Raw genomic sequence first — 27878 nt, 5'->3', positions numbered from 1 at the left:
AGGATACCATTGACCTAGGTTTGCCTTTTTTTTCTTTTAGCTGATCCTTGAATAAGTGATGTATTTTATTAACCCAATAAAGGTAAATGGTGCTATAAATACTATGCAACGAAAATAAATAAAACTAACCCATTAATTAAGTCAGTACACATGCTCAGTGAAACTTCTTTTTTTCCATTATAAGGCAAAAACATGATGATGTATTCAAAATAGTAAAAGAAAGAAAGAAATGATAAAGAAAATAAACTGTTATTATGGGCCTTTAGTAATGTACAGTAGTGTTGAAATCCAAGTGATATGTGGTTTAACTACTTTCTTTGAAGGTCTCTACCTAAATCTAGACAACTAACTTTAAATCTCCTTCTTGCATTTAACCTCCTGAAGGCCACTGTTCAATGCTTCCATTTTAAGTGCTTCTTGGTCTGAAAAATTCTTCACATTCTATCTAAATCTCTCCTATTCTTTTTGAATTGTATTGGGTGAATTTCTGAACACAGGTTTAAAAGATATTGTTGGGTGGGTGTGAGAAATAGGATACTAATAATGAACTCTTGGAATGAATGAAAAGCAAGACCTATAAGGTTTGGGGGCTATTATGACCTTACTCTTTGAGACATGCTTTTGTTATTTCTTCCATCTTTAAAATGAATTATGTGGGAAGGGGTAAGAAAAATTCAATGAAATACTAAGACGTGTGCTATGACACGACCCATGGGTCATGTTCATAAGAGAAATCTAGTAGGTTTTCAAGTCTTAGGGTTCTACTTGGAATCATTCATAAAATTAAAATGGGTTTAACTTCCCAAGAAGGCAGAACTTTGGGGCCCTAGGAAAAAGATAAAAACTCCTTCAAACCATTTCCCATCCTAAGGCTACCTTTAACATTTAACATACTTAGCAAAATAATAGAGAGGTAATGGAGAAAAGAAAGGAGGGGAAGGAAGGAAAGGATATATATATATATATATATATATATATATATATATATATATATATATATAAAAACAAAAGAAACCGAACATAGAGAGACAAGAGAACGAAAGAGAGAGATTTATCCTGTGGAAGATACGATGCAGTTTGGTGGTCTCACTTCACCAGTGGTCAGGGGTTGGTGGCAATAACAGAGTTGTTAAGAATCCCCTTTAAATCGACCAGGTTTAGGGTGAAACAATTCATTCATTCCAAATTATTGGTTGCAAAAGAAGTTTATTGTTGGATGAAATCAGTTTACCTTAGTGATGACTTCTACGGTAGCAGACCATTGGAGCTGGGAACTGAGAATGCTTTCTCAGTAGGCAGAAAGGTCCTGGCAGCTGAGTGAGCTACATAGGTCCATCTGCAAAGACCTTAGTTGAGGGAAGCTGTTATATTGGGTATTTTGATGGGGGCTGGGATAGTCCGAACTGATCAGATCAGGATTCCTCAATTGAATGAGAATGTAGAATTTCTGTGGGAGTTGATTTGCCCCTGAAGAGTATTGCTTCTCTTATGCTGAAAGGTTTGGGCTCTGTCTCCTTGGAGCCTGAGAGATCTTGATCAAAGGAGACACAAATCTCAGAGTGATAATCTTAAAGGGAACAGTTCCCCTCCTGCTTTAATACTACTACAAGGAAGAAAAAGAATTACTTGTCGCAGGGCTATGTTCTAATACAGAGAATGACACATAAAACTACAACTAGAAAAATGACATGAAGTGGAGGTTGTGCATGATGAGGTGAAGATTAACCTATTAGCAGTGTGTCATCACTGAGGCCGAATTTCATGGAAAGAAAATAAAGATAATATATATGGTAGAATATGCATAAAATGATGTGGAGACATTCAGGAATTAAGCTTAATGACTAAATACTTTACAGTAGTGGAAGAGTAGCATAAATAAATCTCAGAAAAGGATGTAAGGAGGAAGTGGGAAGAAGGGAGGAGAAAAGAGACACTCCTCAGCTACTAGTCTTCACAACTGAAAGGAGAAAGTCCACTCCTAGCTGAGACTTTTCTTCCATTGTATTTGCTGCCATTCTGTCTGTAGTTTCTGATAAAGTAGTTATTCGAGGGGAATCTTCGTAAATATTGACCACTCTTGAACTTTTTCAGTCTTTGATGTGCTCTACCTATCTCTGCTGCCATCACTCTCAATTTATTGCATATATACTTGTTTCCCCCTGTCTGATATTCTTTTGGTGAGGTGTGAGGTGGGGTAATCCCTAATAGCAATGGGATCGCGGTGGGTTGCAGGTTTAAACCCCAATAAATACAGGCGAGATCTGTGGCAAAAGAATAGGATTGTTACTAAAGAAGACAGCTTGCTAGAGGTAGCCTTCTTGATGGGCAGATCTTGTTAGGATAATTTTGCGAATAGAATTGTTTTCAGGGAAGAAAATAACTGTCAGTGAGCAAAATCCGAAACGCAAATAGCAAAGATTGGGATTTCAGATTCGCCTTCTGAGGTCTGGGGCTTCTTTGAACTTTGGCCCCAAAGGTAGGCCCAATCTCTGGATGAATCTGAGAGACTGATTTTCAATTCTGTTCAATTCAAAATTGAATGAGATTACTTATCTTGAATGGGTATAGCCCCTCCCAGAAGCCAAGAGAATTTGAGAACCTGAATCACCCTTCCCTCATAGATTAAAGGGGATACAATTCACACCAGAGCCTTTCCAATCTTTTCCCCAAAAGATTTCAGTTTATAGCATTCCCCCCTCATTTCCAATTGAATAAGATTACTTAATTGGGGATTGTCTAGGAAAGGTGTACCCTTCCCAGGGTTTGAGACTCAGGAACACCTTTGTCCCAAAGGTTCCTTTCTCATCCTTCTCCCCCCAAAGATTAAAGGGGACACAATTACTTCATTTTCACTTTATCCTAATATAAAAGAGTGTGGAGGGGACTGAATTCTCAAAAATTCCAGCTGACATTCAAAAGATTTGCCCTAGTGATGTCCCCAACATTGCTCAGTATCGCAGAACATTATGGAAAAACATTAGGGATTTTAGAATATCAGAAGTGGAAGAACTTCAGAACCTAAAATGCCTAAAAGTGACATTTCGATCTCAAAACTTTTTACTAATGAAGTACTTGAATTGTTCCAAGATTTTTAACCCATTTCTGAAATTAAAATCTGCTTCTTTGCCTCTTCTACCAATTACAAATTTTTTAATGAAAGGAGTCCCCCTACTGTTTTCAGTTAGTTCTTTTCTCTTAAAAAGGGAATATGGTGTGGACTGACAACACTGAGAGAGAAACTTTGAAAACTAGAAATCACAAATGCCAAACTTTATGACTGACATGAAGTGAGATCTTTCTTTCTTTGAAAGTACACCCAGTCATCCATTCACTGGAAAGGGTAAAGAAAGATTTATCAAAAAAAAAAAAATGGCAAGTAGCCACATTACTAAATGTTTTAATATATGTAATGTAAAGATCCTGAATTTGATATTTTGATTTCCAACAACTCATAATTAAACACCAACTTCAGGCCACTATAAAATTTGAACACAAAAGCAACTTAGAGGAGGGTGAACATTCTCAAGTTCTTTTAGCCTATATATTTCTTAGGTTGCATAAGGGGAAGAACAGAGAGGAAGGAGGGAGATTTGACTGTTTATACCTTTAATTAACAAAAAAAGCCTCAAATAGTGTTGATAACTAGCCAATTAATGGGGTTGGATAAATGATCAGTAATAAATTTATTCTCAATGTGAGCCTAATGGAAAACAAGTTTCTGAATTTGCTATACCATTTGATTTGACATTTGACCCTCTACAGTTGTTTTCAGAGATGTACACAAAACTGATTTAACCAAGTATTGGGATTTCTCCTCTCTTTGTGCTATAGCTTCTTTGAAAACTTTTCCTCTATCTCCCTCTAGTGACCTAAAAGCATAAAGCAGTGGAAGCAAGATATTTGAATGTAAGCAGTTTGTTTATGGAGTAAAGGAGATATGTATTTCACTTTTTTATAGAATAAACTAAATAGCAAGGCTCTTTCTGTTCCTAGTTATCTCAATAGAATGTAAACTTTTTAACTGTAAAAGAGTTTGGGTTTTGGTTTTTATCTTTAGATCCTCAGCACCAAAAACAGTGCCTTATCTGTTGTAGGTACCTAATAAATAGAGACTAAATTGCATTGAATAAGATTCCCTGACTATATTTTGTGATATTGCATTCCATTAATGAAATAAATTGGGATGAGAAAATATTGTAGAAGAAATGAAAGCTAGCAACTGCTAATAATACTATATTAACTGTGGGAACTTTTGGAGTTGTATAGAAATAATTTTTTTTATCTCAGTGTCAGCAATTCTATCTTAATTTTTATGGACAGTGATGATTCAAAATGCTAATGAGAGCATTGTTTACAGAAAAAAGGCTCTTAATGGAAATGACAAGTAGGAAGTAGAAACACTGCAGAATCAAACAGAAACACTTTAAAATGCTGGTAGTTTATGTATCTATCAGAAGAAAAAGATGTAATTAAAATAACTCAATTTTAAAATACTTGTATACCAATTTATAAATTAAGAAAACAATGGTTATTAAGTATCCTAGGGAAAAATGGGGAATAGTTCACAAATTATATAATCACAAAATGTGATTAGCATATTATTTTGCCATAAATTACAACAAATATGAAAAATTCAGAGAAAAATAAGAAGAGATATATGAAGTTATGCAGAATGAAGAACAAAAAAAACACATAAAATGATTATGATAATAAAAATGAACACACTTCTAAAAAGTCACTGAACTCAGGAGACAGAAAAGACCAAAATTGATTCAAGAAGAAAGATGATGAAATATAGCTCCTTTCTCTCAGAGTTTAGGATGACTTTATAGAAAGACTATGGTCTTTCTATAAATGCAGTTCTTACTCTTAACATGCAGAGGAAGAAAAGATCTCCAAAGAACAGGACCAAAATGACATCACTATGTTAGTGTCAACTTATAGTGTGTCTAACTGAGACTGATCAGACCAATCTGAGCTCAGAATGCTCTGCCACAGGTTGGACACAGACAGTCCATATGAACATTTGGGGTAACTTCTCTATTTTTGCATATCTTGCATTTCTCTGGGGCTAATTCACTTCTGCTTTGCTCATAGAGCACAGCACCTTCTCTTGACGAAGAGATGCCATGCTGGGCAGTCCTATGCCAGTGTCTCCCATGTCATGCCCTCTGTGGCTTCTCCATAAAATATTTTTTTTGCAAGCATACATTTGGCATCCAAGCTATGTGGCCAACTCAGTGGAGTTGTTCTCTCTGCAGTAAAGCTGGGATGCTTGCAGTTTAGTTCAAAAAATGACCTCAGTGTCTGGTATCTTATCCTGCCAGGTGAGCTTCAGAATCTTGCTAAAACAATTCTAGATTGACACGTGCAATGCCAGAGCTAACTCAGGGTTTAGGAGGTGACAAAGGAAAGTGTGGAAGAGGAGAGAGTATTAGACTGACTACAAAATGGAAGGTCTACAAAGCCATCTGTGCTGATCTCATTGTTGGGTGTCTGTGAAACCTGGACAGTATACCAGTGCCATCCCAGGAAACTGAATCACTTCCATTTAAATTGTAATTGGTGGAGTAAAATCAAGTGGTCAGGAAATTTGGCAGAAAAGATAAATTTGGCTAAAGTGCATATTTTCAATTGTTCATATCATTTAACTATTAAATATTATACTTGCCACCAGTGGTGCTTTATTTTAGTTCTCTCCTCTTCTCTTCCCTCTCACTGCACTACATTTAGATTTCCATCTCACACACATGTATTCTCACTGAAGGTATTAGTAAAAACTAGAAAGATATGCACTTATCTATGGAGAAGTCAGGTGAATTCATTAGTGCCTAACATATTATCTGGTGTAGAATGGGCAGTTAAATGTCTGTTGATTGAGTAATCCAGTCCTCACCTGAGTGAGTCTTAACTCTATTACCACATTGCATAGCCAATGGCAGCTCTCTGTTCCAGGATGTTAGTAATTTTATTCACGGATAAGCTTGATTTCCAGAAAGTATTCTATACATCATTATGCAATCAACAGAACAAGCTCATCACCTGACACTCGACTTTTTATAGAGAAATCTATAAGTCACACAATTCACCAGCCAGGATTTGACTTTTGCAAGTTCAGTTTCTCAGAATTATGTGCTGGGAGAGGAGCAAAGTACAATGTGAGGATTTTAGTTCTATTTTATTCATTCTTATCAATCATGAAGTTGAAGTATTTCAGGTGGAAAAAAATGTTTAAATCATTTTTGTTTTTTACTTTTCAAGTAGCAAACCTTTTTATTCATCCATCTCTCACACTATTTCTCCTTCCATTCAGTAAATTAAAAACAGAAACAAAAAAGAAATACAAATAACAGAGATTTCTATATAGAACTCCATCATCCAGCAAAACAATTTTCCATATCAATCATATCTAAAACGGTATGTCTCTTTTTCTATTTTTTCACTCTGCCAGAAGATGTGGTGAGATAAGTGATCATTCTATTAGAATTATGATTTATTATTGCATTGATTAGAGATCTAAAGTTTTTAAAAGTTGTTTTCTTGTATTATATTGTCATTTCATAAATTGTTCTCCCATTTCTCCTTATTTAACTCTCCATCAATTCAAAAAGCTCTTCTCAATTTCCTTTGACATTATAGTTCCTCATTTATGGTTAATAATATTCCACTGCATTCATTTGTCACAAAATATACATTCTACTATAGGAAGTCTCCCCTTTTACTTCTAATTTTAACTACCATGAAAAGAACTGAATTTTTTTATTTATGGATCCTTTTCCTCTTTCTTTGATACTTTGGTATATAGTTAGATCAAAGCATATGCAGTTTAGTAACTTTTCTAGAGAAAATTCCAAATTGCTTTTCAGAATGGCTAGAGCAATTCATACCTGTATATGCTAGCATTCACTCAATGCATCACTTAATCTTGCTTAACTTTTACTTTCCAATGACAAAAGCTTATGTGAGGGGATATGGTGACTTATGACATTTAAAAAACAAAAGGGACATCAATAAAACAACAAAAACCCAACTGTACCATGCTGCTTAGATTATATGAAGAACACACATCTCACAGAATCAAATCATGCAGAAAAAATTAAAGAGAGCATATTTGACCTCTAGAAATCACAGTTTTAGATACTCAAAGTAATATATAAAAAGATTGTCAGATATATCTTGGAGCAGTTCAACAACAATCAACAAAATTTTATTGAATGATTGTACTATACCAAAAGTGTAGGTCAAAATAAAAGAGAAAAGAAGGGGAAGAAACTGATTTGCCACATGTACAAACCCTTGAAATCCTGACTGTATATAATTCTTGAATTGTAGAATTCAGCAAATTTATAAAAAGATGTTGCTATCCACTGCTCAATCAAGTGGTCAAGAAAATTGGGAGAGGAGATTTTGACCCAAGCAGTCATTTTCAATTGTTCATATCATTTATTAACTATTAACTATTATTGTTCTTGTTCAGTTGTTTTCAGATATATCCAACTCTTTGTTTCTCCATTTAAAGTTTTCTTGACAAAAATACTGGAGTGGTTTCCTTCTTCATTTACTTCTCCAGTGCATTTTACAGATGAGCAAACTGAGGTCAGATTTGAACTCAAGAAGATAACTCCTCCTGATTCTAGGCCCTGCACTCTAATCACTGCACTACCTAGTTACCTTATTAAATATCATACTCTTCACTAATAAGTATTTACTTTAACTTTGTTTTGAATTATAATTACCTTTGAGTTACTCGAAGGTAGGAATCATTTCATAAGAAAATGTTTTGCAAATATAAAAGCCCTAAAAAATATGTTGTTGTTATAATTGTTTAATACTTTTGATGAAGATGAGATGGTGAAAAGAGAATGATATACCAAAAATAAAGAGAATTGAAGCCTATTTTCAGACTTCAATAAATGCATTGTTCCATAAACTACATGTACTTAAGAAGGACCAGAAAAGGTTTTTCTCACACAGATGTTTTCCAAAGTATCCTAAGGAAATTGTTTAACATTCTATGAGCTGATCATAAATTGTGTTTGAATTAGCCTGCATCTCTTAGCATCTCAGATTTATGAGTCTATTGTTTCTTCTTAGAAATAAATAAAGAGAGAGAGAAGATGTGCCATTAAAAATAAATTTCAGTTCAATTCCATTGCTATTACAACCCCTCTCTCCTATATTTAGAACAATACTACTATAGTAGCAAATACATCTTTTTTTAAAAAGAGGATATAACTGAACATAAAATTGAATATGTGTGTTTACGTGTGTGTGTGTGTGTTTGTGTGTGTGTGAAAGTAAAGGAATAAAGAAAGAACAAAGAGAGTAATTTTGCTGCAACGTTGTTCAGTTTCATACACTTACACAAACATACATCCCTACCAGTGATAGTCTTAAAATGAAAATTTGACCATGTTTCACTCCCAATTCAAACTCCAGCATCTAAAGATTATTTAAAATGAAATAATATTTGATTTTAGAGGTAATGAAGAGATCTCTAAAATCTAATATTATTTTATTTTTAAATGATTTTTAAAGTTCAGGCTCCCTCCATGTCTTCATCCTTCTTATACTTTACTCCTCTCCATATTTTGTATGATCCAATAACCATGGCCTCCTTTCCACTTCACCAACAATTCTTTATCTTTAATATATATATCATCCTCAACTAAATCCATCCATCAAATACTACAAATCTGGTGCCTGGCTAATAAGTATACTATGTATATATGCATAGTAACCCTATATTCTTCTCTAAATTGTTTTTGCTCAGTTTTATCCCCAGAGTTTAGCATAGTCTAGCACATAGAAGGTGCTTAATAGATTCTCTCTCTTTTATCTGTTCTAAGAAATTGAGGTAAGACAAAGATTGGTTTTTAATCTTTTTAATGTGGAGTTTTTTAGGCTAGCCAACTGATGGGACTATTGTCCAAAGCATTCAGTACTGAAGGACTGAAGCAGGGACCTTTTATAGGGTTTTTAGTTAAACAAGATATATAGCCTGAGTATACAATTTTGTAGGAGAACAAAGGTAGATAAAGGTAGAGAAGACACTGGGTGGGCTGACAAGCCATAATTCCAGGAAAAGATCATAACTTAGTCCTGACAGGATAAGGGTCAAGATAAGAAGGGCAGGAGACCACTAAGCAGGCCAGGGACAATACTCAAAAAGAGGGGGAATTTTCCCAGCAAAGATTGAGATAAGGCACCTGGAGTTTAATGATTCAATGGTATTTCAAGGCTTCTTTTCTGACTCAATGCTCCCAGTCCTAATGGCAAGGAAAAAAGGGTGGAGGGCCTTAATAATTTTATTCAGGGCATAACGTATCTACTTTTTTTTTTTTCCTTAATAGGTGATCAAATATCATTCTCAAAGTCACTTGAGTTAAATTACTTCAGCCACATCCTTGAATTATATTAATCTTTGAGTTACTCAAAGCCAAAGACCATGTTATGGCTGAGAAGGACCTTAGTAGACACTGTCTGACTCCTTCCTTTTCCAAATCAGAAAAAGGAGGCCTGAATTAGTGGCAACTTGCTCAAAGTTACAAATTCACTCTTAAATCAGAGTTATCTTAGTTTCTAGACTCCTAATCTATATACCACTATAGCCCTAATATATGGGAAAGTCAGCTATTGTATTAAGTCAATGGTGTGAGTGGGGATTGAGGGTGGGGCAACCACTTAATTTTAAAACCTTGTTTTTAGCTTCAACAATGTGGCAGGGAGCTATTTAAGAGTGCAAGTCACATATTAATCCCATCTCCTCATTTGAAATCAAAACATTGAGAGAGAAGATGAGGGTACTAATTCTATCTGCACACAAATATGTGATATGATCAAAATTGTTATTCAATGATTCAATCCAACTCTGTGTGATACAATGGATCACAGTCTACCAGGCCCTTTAGTATTTCCCAGTTTATCCAAATTCATGTTCTTTGCTTTCATGACATTATTTTTCTATGTCATCCTCAGTCATGTCCTTCTTCTTTTGCCTTCAATCTTTTCAGTCTTTTCCAATGATCCTGTTTTCTTCATTATGATTAATATAGTTAAGCTTCAGTTTCAGTACTTGATTTCCCAATTAATAACCTGAATAATTTCTCTAAGTATTAAGTATTGATCACAATCAAAATAACTTTGTCCTTATGTGAAAGACACTTCAGTCTATAACAGTAGCGCATGACTGGAATCTTGACTTCCAAAGTTTTCCTGCTTATACATGTTAAATAACCTCCTTTTAACTTGCTGAGTTTGCCTCTTTAATCAGAGCAAAGGCCTGAGGAAGTATCTTTATTAGCAGGTTTCCAACCTTTTCCAATATAAGAAGGATCCCTTTTTAAAATGTAAAAAAAAAAGGACCTGTTTAGAGAAATGATACAATTCGCATCCATTGAATAAAAACAGGACAAAAAAGGTGCCATAAATTCACTAAAAATTAACTTTTAAAATAATTTGTATTTTACAAATCATAACATTGACATATATAGGAATATATCAATATATAATATTGATACATTTTATTCAACTTATAGATAGTATATTTGCTCATTTTTAAGACTGAAATGAACTAACAGATGTTTTAAAATAAATCCTATACCTATGGGAGAGTCTACCCTATAAAAGATTGAGAAGGATTTCTCTTTATGATCTACAAGATCATCCTTTGGGTAGAAATCCAGGTTACTAAACAATAAAAATATACAATCTGACATCCCAAAGTCACATATTAAACTAAATTCAGCTTTACTAGGTATAAAAGAAACATATAGAATTAAAAGCACTTTTGACCAAAATAAACATGATTCTTCTTAGATAAGTTATTTTATTTTTAATTCCCTTTTACCTAGCTTTCCAGCAGGGGGCATCCTGTCACTTCTTTCTTTTTTTCTTTGACCAATACATTCTTTAATAGATATATAAGTATCGATTTTGAACCAGAGGAATTTGGAGCTTCTCACTTTAAACTGATCTATGGTCAACATGACCAGTTTTCAAAAATACTGTTAATCCCTGTTGAAAAGGATACACTGGCCAAGCAGAGTAAGACCTACTACTTTAGAATTGTAATGTATTGATACCCAAATTTGAAATGAAACATAAAGTGTTGGAATCTTTACAAACTGTTAAGTCATTAGAGTTGATAGAGACAATAATTATCTAATTTAGCATGGTTCAGTATGATTACTCTGATCCTACAAGGAGATGTTATGGGGCAGAACTTGAAACAAGGTACAAAGTACAACTGATAGACAGTGAACTCCAAAGATCCTTAGGTTACATCATCAAGTCTGATTAAATTTAGGAGATCTGGAACTCATAAAGATAGAGAATATAGAAAAAGACTTGGATCTATTTAGGAGGCAATGGCAAGGCATATAAGAAAGTCAGTCTGACAATTCTCCATTTCATCAAAAAGAATAGAACGGATGGTCGCTTATCCTCTTTTTTTCTTTCTTTTTCTTTGTTTGTTTGTTTCTTACTTTGCTTTCTTTGCTATTCATTATGTGTGTTCATTGTGGAACTAATATTGTTGGGGAAGCAGTCAAGCTTTAAATATAGAGTTTAGGATCTTGTATCCCTCCTATCATGAAACTGTGATCAAAAGTTAGATTAAAATGGAAATCTCATTCCCTATACTAGTAGTATTTAAGGCAATAGATAAGATATAATCCTAACCTAATACCCCATTTCTCTGAAGAGACCAATAGTAACCTGTCATTCTAACTCCCTGTTTCCCCTCCTAGAAGTTATTAACTTGGAGAAGGGTGGGGCAGAAAAGGCTAGAAATGTCTATCCTGACTCCCTTCCATCCAATAACAGTCCTTGCAACATGGCAGTCACACCACATGTGGGAACCCAAGGAATCTGAACTTTGTTCAATAGGTCATTGGGTACCACTGATTGTTTTTAACAGAAGTGTGATGTGACCATATGTGTATGGAACAAAGATTATTCCAGAAAATTGTAAAGGACAGATTAAAAGAGGGAGGGATGAAGACAGGAGGCAGGATAAGAAAACTATTGTTGTAGTAAGAGGAAGTGATAATGAATGGGATGAACTGACTGAAGACCTCTCATAAGGATGTGGCTTTGACCTGTGTCCTAATTGTGACCTGAGACTTGGAAGTTGGGTAGGAAGTTGGGGGACAGGGAAGTTTCTGCATTAGAGTCTATATAATCTTGTGTTTCATACCTTGCACTTTGCACTCCTCTACTGACAACACTTTATCTATTGGGAGTTGCCCTTTCTCCTGAGATAATAGTAAAGTCCTTTTTGTTTTTAACCTTGAGAATCACTGATTTTAATTTGAATAAGGGTTGCTGTTTCACACAGTTTTGGGGGCTCTTTCTGGGATATTTCATGAAGGTCTCTCCCATTCCGAATCCTTGGGCAGATGCCCTCCAGATAGTTCTCTGGTGGTCCTTGGGCTCAGCTTGGGAACTGCTGTACCAATCAGATCAATTCCTAAAGGGAGACACCAGAGAAAGCAAAAATAAAAGTAAGTGATCTAGCAAAGATAGAGGATTAATTTTGCTCAGGAAATAAATCAGTGGAGTTAGGTTAAGTTGTGCACACACACAATCCAGGATGCAAGAAACTAGTAAAGGGGGAGAGACTTTAAGCATTTATAGTTTCCACAAGAGTGATCCTGTGTCTCTTTGGTAAGATCTAGTGAGTCCTGCATCAAAAAGGACAAGATACGAGAACAATGGGAAAGGAACAATCAAAAATAGGCTATTAAAATCTATCTAGTGCCCCAGAAGATAACTCTTTAGGAAGAATTGGAAATTTTATAGGAAGACCAAAAAGAAAATGATTAAATACTGGGGCAGTTTTGTTGTTGTTTTTCAGGCAGACACTCTGCTGGGAAGAATTGTTGATCCCTTGGGCCTTGTGGTTTTAAAACTGTAGTCTATCCCTATGTGACTTGGGAAATATAGGGAAATAAAATCTTTCCCCCTTCCCTATCACATGTGTTTAGGGAAGAGTACAAATTTTGGGCCAGAGATAGGAGCTATTGTAAAGATTATGGATATCTAAGATGATGAAATTTTTGAGAGAAAAGAGGAATTTTCTACCAAAAAGATGACCTAAATTTGCTCATTTAAGTTTAATTTTTTATTATTAAAATTACTTTCAATGGATGCATTTGGGAATAACATTATAGAAATGTGTGTACATTAATACTGAAGTATTACTATTAGAAAAACATAGTTACCTAAAAAGATCACATTTGTATCTCCTAATTAGTATTCAAGGTACTATGTTGCTTGCTAAATTGGATGTTGGGCAATTTGTAAAAGTTATATGAGCTATCCTTTAAAATGTTGTCAGTCAAATGGTCAAAGGATATGAACAGACAATTTTCAGATGATGAAATTGAAATTATTACCACTCATATGAAAGAGTGTTCCAAATCATTATTAATCAGAGAAATTCAAATTAAGACAACTCTGAGATACCACTACACACCTGTCAGATTGGCTAAGATGACAGGAAAAAATAATGATGATTGTTGGAGGGGATGCGGGAAAACTGGGACACTGATACATTGTTGGTGGAGTTGTGAACGAATTCAACCATTCTGGAGAGCAATCTGGAATTATGCCCAAAAAGTTATCAAACTGTGCATACCCATTGATCCAGCAGTGTTTCTACTGGGCTTATATCCCAAAGAGATCATAAAGAAGGGAAAGGGACCAGTATGTGCCAAAATGTTTGTGGCAGCCCTGTTTGTAGTGGCTAGAAACTGGAAAATGAATGGATGCCCATCAATTGGAGAATGGTTGGGTAAATTGTGGTATATGAATGTTATGGAATATTATTGTTCTGTAAGAAATGACCAGCAGGATGAATACAGAGAGGCTTGGAGAGACTTACATGAACTGATGCTGAGCGAAATGAGCAGAACCAAGAGATCATTATGTACATCAACAACAATACTGTATGAAGATGTAAGAGACCTAATTCAGTTTCAGTTGATCAATGATGGACAGAAGCAGCTACACCCAAAGAAAAAAACACTGGGAAATGAATGTAAACTGTTTGCATTTTTGTTTTTCTTCCCGGGTTATTTTTACCTTCTGAATCCAATTCTCCCTGTGCAACAAGAAAACTGTTTGGATCTGTACACATACATTGTATCTAGGATATACTATGACATATTCAACATATATAGGATTACTTGCCATCTCGGGGACGGAATAGAGGGTGGGAGGAAAAAACGGAACAGAAGTGAGTGCAAGGGATAATGTTGTAAAAAAATTACCCTGGCATGGGTTCTGTCAATAAAAAGTTACTATAATTAGAATAAATAAATAAATAAATTACATTAAACAAAATTTTGTCAGTTTTGCTAGACATAAAGTATAAATTTTGTGAAACTTGAGTCCAAAATTATTGAAATATTATCTATATTTTGAATCTTGATGGTTTATCTTGCTGTTTCCTTTTATACTTAAAGGGTAGACTTTATAAAATTTTATAGGAAAAAAGTGGTTTAAAAGCAAGAAAGGCTGGTTGGAAAAGCAATTGATAAGTCTGAAGATCTTGAAGGAAAAGTTTCTTTCTTTCTCCAAGCCCAACTCCTTGCTGCAAGGATAGATGAAAGGGATAGAGAAGGAAAGAAAATATATTTTGCATAGTGAAGATGTTAAAAGTTAGTAGAAGAAATCAGGGAAAGTATTTGATCAGAATAAGAAAAAAAGAAAAATGGAAAGGAAACTGTAATTGAAGAATCTGAAAGTTTAGAGGGAATTAAGTAAATAGAAAAGCAATTAATTGTTGCTTTTAAAACTCTGACAGCAGTCTACTTCTGCAGGTACTTAACTCTTTCCTGGTTCACAAAAGGAAGGAAAAGGGTTAGAAGATATTGAAACAAACAAAAGAAAACCTGACATATTTCTTTAGATCTAGAACTGGTCAATTTGAATCTACAGAAATTGTTAATTAAAGTTATAGAATTGCTAAAAATTTTAGCAAATTCTGAGATTTTTGCGACTAATCATTAAGTTGTTTGGCACTCTGTCTACTAAGCTGAATTAATCTATTACATTTTTAAATAGGCCTAATTTACATGACTAAGGCTTCTGAGGGCCTGAACCAGAGCCTTATAGAAAAACTGCAAACAAAGAAAAAAGAAAAAAAAAAAAAAAACTCTGAAGGATATTGGTAATTACCTGATGTGAGGGTAAGGGTTAAATAAGGCCATGACTAGGAAGATTTTAGCTGTAAATCATTGGGAATGCTCAAGCAATAAGTGGTGTCTTTTTAAGAAAATTTGGAAAGGCAGAGCCAAAGATGGCAGAGTGGAGGCAAGAACACGCAGACCTTTCTCCCAGGCACTCCAAATTCCATTGGGTGATGACTCTGAACAGATTTTTGGAGTATCAGAATACCCAGAATCAAGGCAAGACAAATTGGCATATGTGTAATTGTAAAATAAATATCTGAAAGGTATGTTTAATATGTCTAAAGATAAATAAGAAGATACTGCCTCCAGAATATTCAAATTAAATTTTACTAAAATGACACCATCTGGGAAATATAACACAAGATATTGAGAAAAATGTGATCCTGAAATGTTACAGATGGAGGTTAGTATCTGGGCAAGAGTTGGATGGACAATCTTGGCCTCCACTTAAAATGGGATCCTTTTGATTTCCCCATTTGTGTTCCTTTGAATAAGAACTCACTTGATTATTCCTTAGTCTGGCTATAATTCAGAATTGTTACTGCATACAATTATCTAAAGTGAAATTGAGCTAAAGATTCTTTATCTTGTCATGTATGTGCTCTCAGGCTGATTTTGATGCTATTATAGCCATGCCCCTGGTTTTTCCTTTTATATCAAATTTCTATAATCAGAGCAAGGGATCTGTAAGAATGTAAGATTTTACAATTTTTAATCTGAAAATATGTGGTTATTATATTCTAATTAAGTAGGTGAATTAGTTTTGGCTTAGTCTTCTATCTGTTGCTAGATGCATAATAATTAAAATATTGTATTTATTAACAGATTAGGCCCAGAAGGATTAGAGGCTGGGGACAAGAGAGTTGAAGAAATGTATCAAAAAGGGATCTTCAAAGGTTAATAAATAAGAAGAGGGATTAAATGAAGAGTAAAGAGCTTTCATAAGGATGTGGCCTGAACCTATGCCTTAATTGTAACCTGAGACTTTGCATTAGCAAGTTGTGCTATAGCCCAAAATTGCAGATATTTGATTATCATAGATAAACATACATTTCCCTCCCATCCTTCCCTACCCCCACCTCTTTTTCATTAGAATTAAGTTCTTATGATGCTTAGTGAAATGAGCAGGACCAGGAGATCATTTATATACTTCAACAACAATACTATATGATAATCAATTGTGATGGACCTGGCCCTTTCAGCAATAAGATGAACCAATTCAGTTCTAATGGAGCAGTAATGAACTGAATCAGCTACACCCAGCAAAAGAACTCTGGGAGATGACTAAAAACCATTACATCGAATTCCCAATCCTTATGTTTTTGCCCACCTGCATTTTTGATTTCCTTCACAGGCTAACTATACAATATTTCAGAGTCTGATTCTTTTTGTACAGCAAAATAATGGTTTAGACATGTATACTTATTTTGTATTTAATTAATACTCTTAATATATTTAACATGTATTGGTCATCCTGCCATCTAGGGGAGGGGGTGGGGGGAAGGAGAGGAAAAATTGGAACAAAACGTTTGGCAATTGTCAATGCTGTAAAATTACCCATGCATATTATTTGTAAATAAAAAACTACTAAAATTTTTTAAAAAGAATTAAGTTCTTAATATAATAATGTGTATTCTTTGTCTCTGGGTAGATTAGCATGTAAGCCCAGACTCCCAACCAGTGGAAAGAAGGACAAGACCTCTCCTTTCAACTTAGGGTCTATATAATCCTATGTTTTGCAGCTTGCACTTTGCATTCTTCTACTGACAACACCTTGTCTGTTGGGAGTTGCCCTTTCAGAAATTGTGATAAATTCTTTTTACTTTTTACCTTGAGAGTCTCTGATTTTAATTTGGGTAAGGGTTGCTGTCCCTCACAATAATGAAGAATGTATATTAAGTTGACAGCAGTGAGAATAATGAGCAGAAGATGACCAAAAGATGTTCCAAAGGTTGAGAGGATCTAGTAATTGAGTGGATCTGCAAAGTGAGAGAAAATTCACAAAAATTAATTCAACATTATGAATATTTGTGATCAAATGGCAGTACCACTGCCAAAAATGTTGACACTAGAAAGAGAAGTGGATTTAATGGAAAAGATAATGAACCACTAGTCTGACTGCATTTTCTTAGTTTCCTTTATTAGAATATATTCTTCCTGATGAACACTTCATTATAAAATGATCCATATCTTCAATGATCCATTTATCTTTTCACTAGAATTCTGACTAAATATTTACAAGAAATCTTCAAGCAAATATTAGATGACCACGTTTATATGCACATTTATAATCATGCACAAGTTGTCCTAAATAGCTTCTGAAGTCTCTTTGAGAATCATTTGATCCTTTGTTTTACTGAATCACTTTCTTACAGCTTCTAACAGGACACAGGTTAAGCTTTTCCTTTTGTGGCAGAATGTGGCACCTCTTCAACTTTACTTGATATTTTATATATCTGAAGATATAATTTGGCATTGGTGAAAAAAAAAAGCATAAGACAAATTTTGTCATTCACCAAAATTTTCCCCTCACTGACAAAACTGAAATCATCTTTGCTTTGTCACTTTTTCTATTTTTAAAGCAATATAAAATCCCTTAGAATTTAAATCTGTCTAACTAAATATGTGAAATAAGTGATGATAAAAATGTCACTTTGTAAAGACCTAAAAATTATCTTTCCCCCCCCCATTTTTGTGTGTATATCCCATTAATAAGTGAGAATTGAGGTAAATTTTTGGATCACTGGGAAAAAAGAGCCTCTCTGATATGAATTATAATTATTTTGGTTTTGGAGTGATAATGTAAAAAAAGAAACTAGGGGTGAAAGGGGGATTGTAGTAGAAGAAAAGGAAAAGAGAGGTAAAATAGACTAAATTACATCACATGAAGAGGTACATAAGAATTATTATAGTTGACGGGAAGAAAGAAGGGTGATGAACATTGTTTGAACATTAATCTCAATAGATTTGACTCAAAGAGGGAATATACTTAGTTTGGTATAGAAACTTGTCTCACCCTATTTGGAAGCAGGAGGGGAAAGGGGAAAGAAAGGGCAGAAGTAGAAGGGGAAAGGGATAAGAAAGGGGGAGGGGCTGAAAAAAGGAAGGGCAGATTGAGGGAGATGGCAGTCAGAAGCAAAACACTGGTGAAGAGGAAAAGGGGAAAGGAGAGAGTAAAATATAACTTGAGAAAAATAGGTTGGTGGGAAATACAGAGTTAGTAATTTTAACTGTGAATGTGAATGGAATGAAATCTCCTATAAAAAAAAAACAGCAAATTGCAGAGTAGATTGAAAGCCAGAAACCTACAATATGTTATTTACGAGAAACACATTTGAAGCAGAGAAATACTTACAGAATAAAGGTAAAAGGCTGGAGCAGAATCTATTATATTTCAGCTGAAGTTTAAAAAAAAAAAGGGATAGTGATTCTGATCTCAGATCAAACAAAATAAAAAATACATCTAATTAAAAGAGATTTAAAAAGGGAGACTACATCTTGCTAAAGAGTACCTTACATAATGAAGTAATATCAATATTAAACATATGTGCACCAAATATTATAGTATCCAAATTGCTAGAGAAGTTAAGGGATTTGCAAGAAAAAATAGATAGCAAAACTATACTAGGGTGAAATCTCAACCTTCCTCTATCAGAACTACATGAATCTAACCACAAAATAAATAAGAAAAGTTAAGGAATTGCATAAAATTTTAGAAAAGTTAGGTATTATAGACCTTTGAAGAAAATTGAATGTAGAAAAAAAGAAAATAAAAGAATATGCTTTTTTCTTAGAGGTATATGGAATCTACACAACAACTGACCATGTATTCGGGCATAAAAAACTTACAATCAAATGCAGAAAGGCAGAAATAGTAAATGCATCCTTTTTAGATCATGATGCAATATAAATTACATGTATAAAAGGGCTGGGGAAAAATAGATCAAATACTCTATAATCTATATAACAATATATAATAATATATTGATTATAAATTAATATAAAATAATAAATTGATTATAAATAACTAAATAATCTAATCCTAAAGAATTAGTGGGTTAAACAACAAATCATAGAAACATGCAACTAAAAAATTTAGAATAAGAACAAATTAAAAACCCCTATTAAATACCAAATTAGAAATTTTGAAATTCAAAGGAGAGATTAATAAAATTGAAAGTCAGAAAACTATTGAACATTACCCAACAAAACAGTTAAAATTTTGGTTAATTTGATAGAAAACAGAAAGAAGAAAAACAAATTACCAATACTGAAAATGAAAAAGGTAACTGGTCACAATTGAAGAGATCATCCTGATGATCATTTCTTATGGAATAATAATATTCTAAAACATTCATATAAAGCGATAACTAGGCTCTATTTTGTTTAATTGTATGTCCAGTAAAGATGCAATCTAAGTGGGATGGATGAATACTTACAAAAATATAGATTGTCCAGATTAATAGAGGAAATAAATTTCTTAAATTGTCCCATTTTAGAAAAAGAAATTTAACAAGTTATTAATGAACTCCCTAAGGAAAAATCTCCAGGACCAAATGGATTTACAAGGAAATTCTGTCAAACATTTAAAGAACAATTATTTCCAATACTATAAAAATTATTTGGGAAAATAGGAGAAGAAAGATTCTTATCAAATTCCTTTGTTTTTAAAGATAAAAGTTCTCTTTTTATTTTATTTTTGAAGAGAAAACTAGAACAGAATCCTGTAGATTTTTTATAGGTAGTGAAGGTGAAAAATGTCAATTCTATAGAGAAGAGAAAAAATGTAGACTGATCAAAGACCATAAAATTTGATGCTTAAGCTCATTGGTGAGTTTTCAAAAGGTAATTTGGATGTTGAGGTAAGAAGCCATGTTACAAAAAGTTAAAGAGAAAACTGGAAGAGAGAAAGTGAGCACCTCTTGAAACTGACTTTCTTAAGGAGTTAAGAAGAGGAGGAGAAATATGGGATGGTAGTTTTGGGGGATGATTGTATCAAGTGAGAATTTTTAATGATAAAGAAGACCTAGAAATACTAAATTCCTTTTATGACACAGATATAGTGCTGATACCTATACCAGAAAGGGCCAAAACAGAGAAAGAAAATTATAGACCAATTTCCCTAATAAATATTGATGCAATTTTTAAAAATTATACCTTTTTGTTTTCAAACTATATGCAAATATAGTTACCAACATTCACCTTTGCAAAACTTTGTGTTCTAAAATTTTCTCCCTCCTTTCTCATCATCCTCTCCTTTAGACAGCAAGTAATCCAATATATGTTATAATTCTTCTACACATATTTCCATATTTATCATGCTGCACAAGAAAAATTGGATCAAAAAGAAAAACATGAGAAAGAAATCAAAAAAGAAAGCAAACAGCAACAAAAAAGTGAAAATACTATGCTCTGATCCACATTCAGTCTTCATAGTCTTCTTTCTGGATGCAGATGGTTCTCTCCATTACAAGTCTATTGGAATTGGCCTGAATCAACTCATTGTGGAAAAAAGCAATGTCCATGAGAATTGATCATCACATAATCTTGTTGCTATGTACAATGTTCTCTTAGTTCTACTCACTTCATTTAGTATCAGTTCCTGTAAATCTCTCCAGGCCTTTCTGAAATCAAGCTGCTGATCACTTCTTATAGTACAATAACATTCTATTACATTTATATACCATAGTTTATTCATCCATTTCCCAACTGATAGGCATACACTCAGTTTCCAGTTCCTTGTCTCTTCAAAAAAGGCTGCTACAAACATTTTTGCACATGTAAGTCCTTTTTTTCCTTTTTTATGATCTCTTTGGGCTACAGACCCAGTACAAATACTGCTAGATCAAAGGATATGCATATTTTGATAGCTCTTTGAGCACAGTTTAAAATTTTGATGCAAAAAAATCTTAACTAAAATATTAGCAAAAAGGTAACAGCAACTTATTGTATACTATGACCAAGTAGAATTTATATCGAGAATACAGGTAATCGATACCAGGAAAACTATTAGTATAATTGATTATATTAACAGAGCTGACAGAAATCATATGATTTTATCAATATATGCAGAAAATATATTTGACAAAACACAACACCCATTCCTATTTAACAAACTGGAGAGCATTGGAATAAATTTCCTTATATTTATCTAAAACTGTTGGTAAATGTTATATATAACGGGAATAAATTAGAAGCATTCCCAAGATCGAGGGTGAAAAATTGTTTCCACTAACACCATTACTATTCAATATTGTATTTAAAATGTTCACTTTAGCAATAAGAGAAGAAAAAGAAATTGAAGGAATTAAAGTAGGTAATGAGGAAATAAAATGCAGATAATATGATGGTATACTTAGAGAATCCTAGGGAATCAACTAAAAAATTACTGGAAAGAATGAACAAGTTTAGCAAAGTTGCAGGAAACAAAATAAACACATAAATCATGAGCATTTTTATGTTACCAACAAAGTTCAGCTGCAAGACATAGAAAGAAAAATCCCATTTAAAATATCTGTAGATAATATAAAATATTTGGGAGTCTACCTGCCAAGACAAAGCTAGGAACTTTATTGACACAATTAAAAAACTCTTTTCATACAAACAAAGTTATTTCTAATAATTGAAAGAATATCAAGTGCTCATGGATTGACTTAACTACTATAATAAAAATCACAATCCTATTAAATTAATCTACCTATTCAGTACCATATCAATCAAACTGCCAAAAATTGCTTTATTGAGTTAGAAAAAATAATAATGAAATTCATCTGGAAAAAAAAGGTCAAGAATTTCAAAGGAATTAATGGGGAAAAAATGCAAAGAAAGATAGCCTAGCTGTACTACACCTAAAATGATATTATAAAGCAGCAATTATCAAAACCATTTGGTACTGCTTAAGAAATAGAGTAGTTGATCAGTAGAATAGGTTAGGTTCACAACACACATTAATCAATGACTATAGTAATCGAGTGTTTGATAAACTCAAAGACACAGCTTCTGAGTTAAGAATTCACTATTTGATAAAAATTGCTTGGAAAACTGAAAAATAGTGTGGTAGAAATGAGGCACTGAGCAATGCCTAATACCTTATACCAGGATAAAGTAGAAATGGGTTCCTTATTTACACATTAAGAGAAATATTATAGACAAATTAGGGGAACAAAGGATAATCTACCTCTCAGATCAATGGAGAAGGAAGGAATTTATGGCCAAAGAACTAGAGAATGTTATAAAATGCAAAGTGGATAATTTTGGTTATATTAAATTTAAAATGATTTTGTATAAACAAAACCAATGCAGCCAAGATTAAAAGAGGAACAGAAAGCTGGGGTGGGGGGGGGGTTGTTTATGTCCAATATTTCTGACCAACGTCTAATTTCTAAAATATATGGAGAACTAACTCAAATTTATTAGAATACAAACCATTCTCCAATTGATAAATGGTTAAAGGATATGGACAGACAATTTCCAGACCAAGAAATTAAAGCCATTTGTAATCATATGAAAAAATTCTCTAAATCACTCTTGATTAGAAAAATTAAATTTCCACAACTCTGAATTACTACTTCATGCCTCTCAGATTTGCTAAGATGACAGGAAAAGATAATGATAAGTGTTGGAATAAATATGGGAAACCTGGGACACCAATATATTGTTGGTGGAGTTGTAAACTAATTCAAGCATTCTGGAAAGCAATTTGGAACTATACCTAAAAGATCAAACTGTGTATACTCTTTGATCCAGCAGTATCTCTATTAGGTGTATATTCCAAACAAATCATAAAAAAAGGGGAAAGGCCCCACATGTGCAAAATGTTTGTAGCAGCTCTTTTTGTAGTGAAAAGAAACTGGAAACTGCGTGGATGCCCATCAATTGGAGAATGGCTGAATAATTTATGGTACATTAATATTGTTCTATAAGAAATGATGAGCAGGCTGATTTTAGAAAAGCCTGGAGAGCCTCACATGAACTGATGCTAAGTGAAGCAAGTAGAAACAAGGGAACATTGTACACAGCAACAAGATTATGTGATTATAACTAATGGACTTGGCTCTTTTCAACAATGAGATGATTCAAAGTAATTCCAATAGACTTGTAATGGAAAGAGTCATTAACATCCAGAGAAAGGACCATGGTGACTGAATATGTACTACAACATAGTGTTTTCATCTTTTTTATTGTTGTAGTTTGCTTGTTTTTTTTTTTTTCTTTCTCCCTTTTTGATCTGATTTTTTTTGCATGTGTGCTTCATGATAAATGTGGAAATGTGTTTAGAAGAATTGTATGTTTTGCCTCTATTGGATTACTTGCTGTCATGAGAGGGAGAGAGGAGGGTAAAGGAAAAAAATTTTGGAACATAAAGTTTTAAACTGTCTTTGCATATATTTTGAAAAATTAAAAGCTAATTTTATTTTTTAAAAATAAAACAAACAAAAAATATATATCATCACCAAACTACCACATAGCTCTTATAGCTTCCTTATGAAGCTTCTCTACTCCAAGAGGCAGCATGGAATGCTTTCACATGGATTCCCTTCTCAAAAATATAATCAATCTGCTACAGAAGGAAAAAAAAACACAGTAGTTTGATTTCATAGCAATTAATGAGATCATTTGGATTCAGAATATAGGTATTTCTAATGTTCAATTAGAAAAGGACTGGTAAATTGTCACATTTTAACTAATTGGTAAAAGTCTAAATTTTCTAGCCATAGGAGATTCTTTAGTGTATTGATTGCTTTAGCATTTTTTCTACAATACTTGATGATCATGGGGCCCCACTAAAATTACAAATTTGTTACCTCCCTTAGGGAAGATATTCAGGGAAAACAAATTGTCTATACATTTTAATTTCAAACATTTCTTTCATTGAAGTGTTTATATTTTTCTGTCTTATTCATGAGACTAAGGTTTAGTGCTATTTTCAGTTAATAATGTAAATGAATTATTAAGGAATTCATTTGAAGATCACTCTGATAACTGGAACAAATTTTAATATATTCAATATATACTATGTCTTCCCAAGAAAAAGAAAAGGAAAATATACATCCAGCATTTCTCAAGGAAGAAAAAGCAGCTCTCACACAAACCATTTCTTCCAAATAGTTCTTTTTTATTTAATTTATTTAATCAATAAGTTTATTATTTCGTTAATTAATATAATTATTTATATAATTTCATTTAATTATTTAATTTAATTTATTAAATTAGTAAAATTAATGTATTTAATTTAATTTTTATTTAATTAAATTTACTTAATTGTGTGTTCCAAAGTCTCTCCTTCGCTACAGCCCCTTCCCCAGTCATTTGGAAAGCAACCTAAGTGATACTCACTATAAATGTGAAATCATGCAAAACATTTCCACATTAGCCATGTTAGGAAAAAAAAAGCAAAAAAGAATAAAGTAAAAAAATACTTACATCTGAACTCAAAATTTATCAATTCTGTTTCTGAATATGGATAGCATTTTTAATCATGAATCCTCTAGAACTATCATGGATCATTGTACTGATCAGAATAGCTAAGTCTTTTATAGTTGATCATTGTTACCATATTACCATAATGAACATAATATGTACAATATTCCCCTGATTCTGCTCACTTAATTTTGTGTCAGTTCATATTAAGTCTTCTCAGGTTTTTCCTTAACCCCTGCACCTCTAGCACAAAATAGTCTACCACAATCATATATTCTATATAAATATAAATAATATTATAAAAATAAATATAAAAAACATATATGTATATACATATTTGTATGTATAAATATGTGTGCATGTATACTCAGTATATGAGAACTCTTTGGTATGGATGCTCCAGCTTTGCCTATTCAGACTTGCCCCTTCTGTCCCAATCTTGCCCATGCTTTCCCATGGGAAGACAATTCCTTCATATATATTGACCACTATCTGCAAAGGTATAGACTAGCTAAAGTCTATGGTCATTTTAAAATAGCAGTCCCATTGAAAAAGTTCAATCTGGTTAATAAAAAATTTAATACATTCAATCTTGATTTAATTCAACAAGTATTAAGTAAGCACCCAGATTATGCCAGGAACTGTGCTAGATATGGGAAATGCAAGGACAAATATGAAGGCAGTCTCTACCCTCAAACGAGCTTACATTCTATTAGAAATTAATAGCATTTTCATAGGAAAGTACATATAAAATATTACATAAATAAATGATAACAAATTAAATAATAAAATATTAAATAAAAAATTCAATGATGAAATGCCATTAATATTTGGAAAATTAATAATCTGGTGTTATTATCTATTTTATTTTTTTATTACAGTTCTCAATGCTCTCGACATACAAGTCTACTCTTATCTTCTTGTACTGTCAAACCTCAATACCATAATATGTAAATTCCCATATCTCAAATGCTCCAATCTCACCAAGTATTGGCAACCTTTCTTCTTAGATGGCTATTCCTGAAATCCAAGTGTCCAATATGAATCCTTATATAATGGTTCAAAAAAACTTGATATAGGACATATTCAGTGAGTAGGGCATAAAAGTCAAAATAGGTCAGCTTCCCTAGTAATCAAACTTAAATACTGTACACAGGGTAATAGGTTTAGATTTAAATAGAACCTTAGAACAGTCGTGTCAAATTCAAATAGAAATGTATCCCTGAAACCTCGTATTAACTTAGAAAACCACAAATTAAATTCCCACTATATTGAATTTTTATTTTTGTTAAATATTTCCCAATTGCATTTTAATCTGGTTAAAATTGGTTTGGGGAGTTTTGCAGGCAGCAAGTGTAATTCCTCTGCCTTAGAAGTCTTCTAATCAATAACTGATTTGACAAATGAGGAAAATTTATCAATTAATTCAACAAATATTCATTGAACATTGAGTGTATTGAAGACAACATGATGTTGTGTAAAGGACACTGGACTCAAAGCCAGAGGATGTGAGGTAAAAGTTCTACCTTCTGGCACTTAATTACTATGTTCAATCAATTGACTTCTCTCAACTTTCTCCTCCTCATTTGGGGGGAAAATGATAGAAAATAAATTACTTTCTTTACAGCTTTTATTGAAGAATAAAATGAGATAATGGATATAATTAATTATTTAAATGAGTTAAGAGGTCAGAGAAATAAAGATGAATAGTATAAGAATCAATATATTAATAAATCAACGAGGATTTATTAAGTACAAACTCTGTGCCACAAATTATGCTAAATGCTAAAGATAAAAAGAAAAAAAAGAAACAAGACAAATCTGCCCTCAAGAAGTTTATATTCTGTTGGGAAGACAGCACACATATATTTCAATTTCCTAATTGAAAACAATGTTTAATTGTTTAATTTACCTGTATTCTCACAGAATCAAAATCCATTATAATTTTTTTTTATTTTAGTTCATTCATCTTGGATCTGGTACAATTTTTGATGAGAAAGATATAAGGAGATATAGAGAATATACTTCTTTTTTGGAAGAGAAGGGAAATGCAATATTTTCTTTTCTAATCATATCCCCAAGAATAGACTTTATAAAATACTTTCATCTATTAGAAAACATAAACCAATTGAATAATGTGTACCCTCGCTTCAGGGACATCCTCCTGACTCACTAGGCTATTCGCTCTCCCCTAGAAGTAAATTGGTCAGTAAGCTGCTCCACTGCTACCACATTCACAGACACCCAAAAGACATTTGTGGAGCCAAAGTAGCCATTCACTGGGTCCACATCACCAGGCCACCAGCAGCGTTATAAAATCACTCAAGAAAGTGTATGCTGATCTAATTAGATGAGATAAAGAAAAGAAGGTAAAAATAAAGGAAGCTGTTCAAACACCCACAAGACACTTCAAATGACAACGAGAAAAACTCCTTGCAGTGAAGGTTCCAGATGAAAATCCACCTTTTTGATTTGAACAGTTTTCTGAAATTGCTAAACAGATCACTTCTATCAACATTGAACCAGGTATAAAAGTAGAAATCATCATTGCAGATACCTAACCAGTCATCTTTTAATAAATTTATTGCAAAATTGTGCATACTCTTTGATCCAGCTGTGTCTCTACTAGACATGGGTCCCAAAGAGATCATAAAAAAGGGAAAAGTACCCACATGTGCAAAAATGTTTGTGGCAGTCCTTTTTGTAGTGGCAAGGAACTGAACACTTAGTGAATGTCCATCAATTAGGGAATGGCTGAATAAGTTATGCAATATGAATCAATATGCATATTTTTCTTATACCAATCTCTATAAGAAATGATGAGCAGGTTGAATTCTGAGAGGCCTGGAGAGACTTACATGAACTGATGTTGAGTGAAGTGAATATTCACAGCAGAACATTGTACACAGCAACAGCAAGATTATGTGATGATCAATTCTGATGAATGTGGCTTTTTTCAAAAGTGAGGTGATTCAGGCCATTTCCAATGGTCATGTGATGAAGAGAGCCATCTGTACCCAGAGAAAGGACTGTGTGTAGATCACAACATAGTATTTTCATCTTTTTGTTGTTGTTGTTTGCTTGTATTTTGTTTTCTTTCTCATTTTTTTCCTTTTAGATCTGATTTTTCTTGTGCAGCAAGATAATTGTGGAAATGTGTATAGAAGAATTGCAAATGTTTAACATATATTGGATTATTGACATCTAGAAAAGTAGGTGAGAGGAAAGGAGGAAGAAAAATTTGTAACACAAAGTTTT

At 33.1% G+C, this 27878-nt stretch overlaps 1 pseudogene; it reads left to right on the top strand.

Annotated features, from left to right (window-relative positions):
* The first annotated feature begins 2210 nt into the window (after nt 1–2210).
* On the top strand, nt 2211–27181 carry LOC105750190 (annotated as a pseudogene).
* Nucleotides 27182–27878: the final 697 nt, after the last annotated feature.

The sequence above is a fragment of the Sarcophilus harrisii genome, chromosome 3, assembly GCF_902635505.1.
Source record: "Sarcophilus harrisii chromosome 3, mSarHar1.11, whole genome shotgun sequence".
NCBI classification, from domain to species: domain Eukaryota; kingdom Metazoa; phylum Chordata; class Mammalia; order Dasyuromorphia; family Dasyuridae; genus Sarcophilus; species Sarcophilus harrisii.
This window is presented reverse-complemented; position numbering and strand designations above follow the sequence as displayed.